Raw genomic sequence first — 6,626 nt, forward strand, 5'->3', positions numbered from 1 at the left:
AACTAGTGTAGCCACTATGGAAAACAGTATGGAGGGTCCTCAAAAAATTAAAGATACAATTACCATACAATTCAGTAATTCCACTTCTGGGTATTTATCCAAAGAAAATGAAAACACTAATTTGAAAAGACATACGCACTCCTGTGTTTATTGTAACATTATTTACAATAGCAAAGATATGGAAGTAGTCCAAGTATTTTTTAATAGATGAATGGATAATGAAGATGTGATACACACACATACACACACACACACACACACACACGAATATTACCCAGCCATAAAAAAAGAAGAAATCTTACTATCTGCAACAACATGGGTGGACTTAGAGGGTATTATGCTAAGTGAAGTAAGTCAGACAAAGATAAATACTGTATTATTTCACTTATATGTGGAATCTAAAAAAACAGAACAAAGGAACAATGAACAGCAGAAATAGACTCAATAAATATAGAGAACTGATGGTTGCCAGTGGGTAGATGATAGGAAAATGAGTGAAGGGGAATGGGAGATATAGGCTTCCAGTTATGGAATGAATAAGTCACAGGGAGAAAAGGTATAGAGAACATAATCAATGGAATTGTAATAGTTCTGTATGGTGATAGATGGTAGTTACACTGGTGGTAGGTATAGCATAACACAGACTTGTCAAATCACTGTATTGTACATCTGAAGCTAATGTAACATTGTATATCAACTGTAAAAATGAAGACTAAAATGAGGTATCATTGTACATCAGTTATGATAGCTAGTTTCAAAAAGACAAGAAATAACAAGTGTTGACAATAATGTGGAAAGCACACTTGTGCACTGCTGATGGAAATGTAAATTGGTACAGCAACTACGGAAAACAGTATGAAGGTTCTTTAAAAAACAGAAAGCAGAAATATAATCAAGCAATTCCACTTACGTGTATTTTTTTAAAAGATTTATTTATTTATTTGAGTAATCTCTACATCCAACGTGAGGCTCGAACTCAAGACCCCGAGATCAAGAGTCACATACTCTACCAAATGAGCCAGCCAGGCATTCTCACTTATGGGTATTTACCCAAAGGAAACAAAAACACCAATTCAAAGAGATATATGCTCCCCTATGCTCGTTGCGGCATTATTTACAATGGCCAAGATACAGAAGCAACCTATATGCTAAGTGAAATAAATCAGATAGAGAAAGACAATTAACATGATTTTCTTATATGTGGAATCTAAAAAAACAAAACACACAGAAACAGAAACAGATTCACAAACAAAGAACATAACTGGCAGGGGTGGGGAGTGGGTAAAATAGGTGAAGGGGATTAAGAGATACAAACTTCCAGTTTGTATCTGGAAAGTATGTAAGTCATGGGAATAAAAAGTACAGCATAGGGAATAAAGTCAATTAATACTACAATAACTTTGTATGGTGACAGATGGTAACTATACTGACCATGGTAAGCATTTTGTAATGTATATAACTGTCAAATCCCTATGTTGTATACCTGAAACTAAAATAATATTGTATGTCAGCCACACTTCAATTAAAGAAAAAACATAGAAATTAGGGGTTAGTCCAGAAAAATTTAATATCCAAAGACAAATTTCAGAGAGAACATAGAAAACAGAAGGAAGAACACTGTCAAAGAAAGAATCCAAGGGGCGCCTGTGTGGTTCAGTGGGTTAAGTGTCTGACTCTTGATATCAGCTCAGGTCTTCATCTCAGGGTCATGGGTTCAAGCCCTGCACTGGGGTCCATGCTGGGTATGGAGCCTACTTTTTAAAAAAAGAAAAGAAAAGAAAGAAAGAAAGAAAGAACGAACTGAAGAATCCACATAATATTTATGGAAATTACTTAAAATCTCAAATTTAGAAAACAAAGGAAAGGACATTTGCTTCCACTCAAGATGGATTAATAAGAGTATTAAAAATAGGATTTTACACTCCTGACTCAAATAAACAAACAAACCAAGACACAATATATGAAACAATACGTTTAAAGATATTGGACACTGGGCAATAATAAACATTAACCTGAGAGACAAGAACAAAATAACATGAGCTCTTTTGTCCAGCTTACTGCCTTGAGCTTTCATGCTGCAGTGTAGGGAGAGGGAACACAGGCAGAGACTAGCAGTCTCCCTGAGTTGAGGAGTCACAGCTGAGAGTCATAGGGAGGTCAAGGTGGCTAAAGTGCTTAGGACAGAGAGAGAACCCCAGAGATGTGAGAGGGTCATTCTTGAGTATTTAGCAGAAAAGTATTTACCAGCACAGGAGGAGAGGAACTGCCTAAGACTAAGGGAATAAAACTATCTGACAGGATTGGAGAACAGTGGCTGGCACTGCCACCAAGCTGGGAACAGTGCCTATTCTCACCAGCCAGACTGGAAAAACTCATAATTCACAGAGCATTGAGCAGAATACTCAGAGAAGCCTTGCCTCAGTAATGGGAAATAATTATCCCCAGAATAAGCACTACTCTGGGCTCACTAGAATCATAAAAATAAGACTTGAAAGGATCAGACTTTTTCTAAGAAATTTAAGTACATCCCAGAGCAAACATTAAGAATATTAAGAGTACAACAGTAAAACAACAACAAAAATACCTAGCACTCAACAAGGTAAAATTCAACGTCTGGTATTAAAACAAAGGTCACCAGGCAATGAAGCATGAAAATACAATTCACAATTAAAAAAAAATCAATAAATTGAAACCAAACCACCAACAGCTGTCACAGATGTTGGAATAAGGAAAGCTATTAAAACAATTATTATAATTGTCTTCTCTATGTTCAAATTTTTAAATAGAAATGTAAGATATATATATTTTAAAAGTACCTAAATCAAACTTCTAGAAATGAAAACTATGGTGTCTGAAATGAAAATGCACTGGATGGAATTAATGTCAGAGAAGAAGTAGAAGGTGAAGGAGGAAAGGGAGGGTTAGGGGAGGGGGAGGAGGAAGAAGGAAGAAGGGAACTTTCGTGAACTGCAGGATAACTTCAATCCGCCTAACATACATATAAATGTAGCCTGCATAGGAGAGAAAAGAAATGAGAGGTCAAAAATATTTGATTTCATGGCTGAATTTTTCCCTAGTTTTTTTGCAAATCAGTAACTCCAAAAATCCAAGGAATTCAATGAATCACAAGCCTACGAAACATGAAGAAAACTACACCAAGTCACAAAATAATTTTTAAAAAACAGTGATGAGAAACTCTTAAAGGCAGCCAGAGAAGGAGGTCAGGGGAGTTAGGTAAAGAGAGACAAAGGTAAGAACAAAAATTCTCACTGGAAACAACATAAGCAAGAAGATAGGGAGCAATATCCTTAAAGTACTGGAAGAAGAAACTGTACTTTAAATTCTATACCCAGTAAAAATATCTCCTAAAAAATGTAGGCAAAATAAAGATATTTTCAGACATACAAAAGCTGAAAGAATTCATCTTCATCAGAACTGCACTACAAAAAAATGTCAGAAGCTATCCTTCCAGCAAAAGGGAAATGATGTCAGAAATAAATCTGAATCTACACAAAGAAATGAAAGGCACCATAAATGGTAACTAACTACATGGTAAATATATATTTTGTCTTATTTAAGTTCCTTTAAAAATAATTGATGGCTTAACAAAAGTACTAACATTGCATCATAGGGTTTATAACAAATGAATACAGTGGATGATAAAGTCTAGGAGGGGAGAAATGTAAGTAAAGTATTATAAGTTTCTAATACTGTAAATGAAGTGATACATCACTTGAAGGTAGATTGTAGTAAGTTAAAGATGTACAATATAAACCCTAAATTAACTACCAGATATTAGAGAAGAAAAGATTTATGAAGTTGAAGATACTTGTTTGTGGCCTAACAGTGATCTGTTCTGGAAAATGTTCCATGAGCACTTGAGAAGAATGTGTATTCTCCTGTTTTTGGATGGAAGGTTCTGAATATATCTGTTAGATACATCTGGTCCAATGTGTTACTCAAAGTCACTGTTCCCTTGTTTATTTTCTGTTTGGATGATCTATCCTTTAATGTAAGTGGGGTGTTAAAGTCCTCTATTATTACTGTATTATTACTGATTTCTTCCTTTGTTAATGTCTGCTCTATGTATTTGGGTATTCCCATGTTGGGAGCATAAATATTTACAATTGTTATATCTTCTTGTTGGATTTTTCCCTTAATGGTTATAGAATGTCCTTCTTTGTCTCTTGTTACAGTCTGTTTCAAAGGCTATTTTGCCTAATATAAGTATTGCTACCCTGGCTTTCTTTTTATTTCCATTTGCATGATAAATGCTTTCCCATTCCTTCACTTTCAACCCACATGTGTCTTTAGGTCTGAAACAAGTCTCTTGTAGATAGCACATAGATGTGTCTTGCTTTTTATCCATTCTGCCACCTTATGTCTTTTGATTGGAGCGTTTAGTCTGTTTACATTCAAAGTAATTATTGATAGGAGCATACCTATTGCCATTTTGTTATTTGTTTTATGATTGTTTCATAGTTCTTTTCTGTTCCTTCTCTTGCTTTCTTCTATCTTGGTTTGCTGGCTTTCTTTAGTGATTACTTAGAATCCTTTATCTTTTTTTTTTATTCCTTTATCTTTATTCTTTACATATCTGACTAGTTTTTTTTAATATTTGAAAGTTATCTAAATAAATTATACTTTTATTTATCTTTATTTTTGAAGTATGAAATGCTTCATGAATTTGCATGTCATCCTTGAGCAGGGGTCATGCTAACCTCTGTGTCATTAGTAGATGTGCTGCCAAAGTGAGCACTATTTTTTATATTTTTAAGTTTTAATTTAAATTCCAATTAAAACTGGAGTTTAGTTAACTGGAATTTAAATTAATCCCCTTCATCTATTTAACCCATTCTCCACCCCCACCTTTCTCATCAATCTATGACTGGCTTTTGATTTGTGGTTGCCATTGGGTTTGTATAGAACATCTTATGCACATAGCAGTCTATATTAAGTTGGTGGTTGCTCACATTTTAACACATTCTTCATTCCTCTCCCCTCCATGCTTTGGGTATTTGGTGTCATACTTAACATCCTTTTGTGAATCCCCTGACTGAGTTTTATAGAAATACTTAATCTTACTTCTTTTCTGCTTTTTACTTTTCTTACCCCTACTTATGGTCTTTCCTTTCCACTCAGCATCCCCTTTAATGTTTCCTGTAGGGATGGTTTTAGCAGTCATGATTTCCTTTAACTTTTGTTTGGGTAACATTTTATCTCTCCTATTCTGAATGTGATTCTTGCTGGATATAGTATTCTTGGTTGCAGGGTTTTTGTTTTCTTTTAGGATTTTAAACATATGCCATTTTCATCTGGTCTGTGAAGTTTCTGCTGAAACATCAGCTGATAGCCTTTTGGGGTTTCCCTTGCATGTAACTGATTTCTCTTGCTGCTTTTAAAATTCTCTATCACTTTTTTTGCCATTTAAATTACTATGTGTCTGGACCATACTACTATGGTCTGGACCTCCTTGGGTTGATTTTGGTGTGGCTCTTTGGGCCTCTTGCATCTCAATTTCTGCTTCCTTCTACAGATTCAGGAAGTTGTCAGCTACTATTTCTTCAAATAATTTTTCTGCCCCCTTTCCCTCTTTTCTCCTGGGATCCTTGCAATGCAAATATTATGCTTGATGGTGTCACTGAGTTTCCTTAACTCTCATTTTAAAATTATTATTATTATTATATCTCCCATTCAGCTTGATTGCTTTCCATTACTCTGTCCTCTATGTCGCTGATTTTTTTTTCTTTTGCTTCCTCTAGTCTATTTATTCTGTCTACTGTATTTTTAATTTCAGGTATAGAGTTCTTTATCTCTGATTGGTTCTTTTTTATGTTTTCTATCTCTTTGTTAAGAGTCTCACTGAGGTTTCCACTCTTTTCTCAAGTTCAGTGAGTCTTTATGACTGTTACTTTAAATTCTCCATCAGGCATATTGCTTACCTTCGTTTCATGCAGGTCTCTTACTGTGATATTTTTAGATCTCTTGCTGTGATTTTTGTCCTGTTCTTTCATTTGGGACATATTCCCCCTTTTCTTCATTTTGTCTAACTCTTTGTGTCTGTTTCTATATGTTAGGAGTGTCAGCTATTTCTCCTGCTCTTGAAAATAGTGGTGTTATGAAGACGAGATCCTATAGTTCTCCGTAGTGCAATGTTCCTTGCTCTCTGAAACTTGTCACTTCAGAATTGTTTCCTATGTGTTGTGTGCACCCTGCTATTGTGGCTGAGCTGCAGCTGCCTTCAGTCCTGTCATCTGCAATGACTCTCTGCCTATTGTGGGCAAGCTTGGTCTGTGTGTTGTTAAGGGGCCAGTCTGGGACTGACCTGAGCTTGAGTTAAGTCGGAACAGGCTTTTGCCAGGATGCAGTAGTACAGAACTACAGGGTATTTTCCCTGTGTTGCTCCCTGAGAAGCTTTTATTAGTGAGTGGGGCCTAGAGTCAGACCAAATGTCTGCCCCCAGCCTACAGATGGCAATACAGTCAGACTGGTCTGTAGTGATCCTCCCCTCTCCCTGGGGAAGAATCCCTTTGGAGTGGTGCTGGCCCCTGTCAGGGCTGCTTGTACACTGCTGGCTTGTGGCATCATTTTGGATGGGCATATTGGAGGGAGGGTCAGCAGGAGAA

The 6,626-nt window shown here is 36.0% G+C and overlaps 1 pseudogene; it reads right to left on the reverse strand.

Moving 5' to 3' along the window:
• Positions 1 to 4,663: 4,663 nt before the first annotated feature.
• On the reverse strand, positions 4,664 to 4,759 carry LOC116869015 (annotated as a pseudogene).
• Positions 4,760 to 6,626: the final 1,867 nt, after the last annotated feature.

Source organism: Lontra canadensis, unplaced genomic scaffold, assembly GCF_010015895.1.
Source record: "Lontra canadensis isolate GAN:19392208 unplaced genomic scaffold, GSC_riverotter_1.0 scaffold17, whole genome shotgun sequence".
NCBI classification, from domain to species: domain Eukaryota; kingdom Metazoa; phylum Chordata; class Mammalia; order Carnivora; family Mustelidae; genus Lontra; species Lontra canadensis.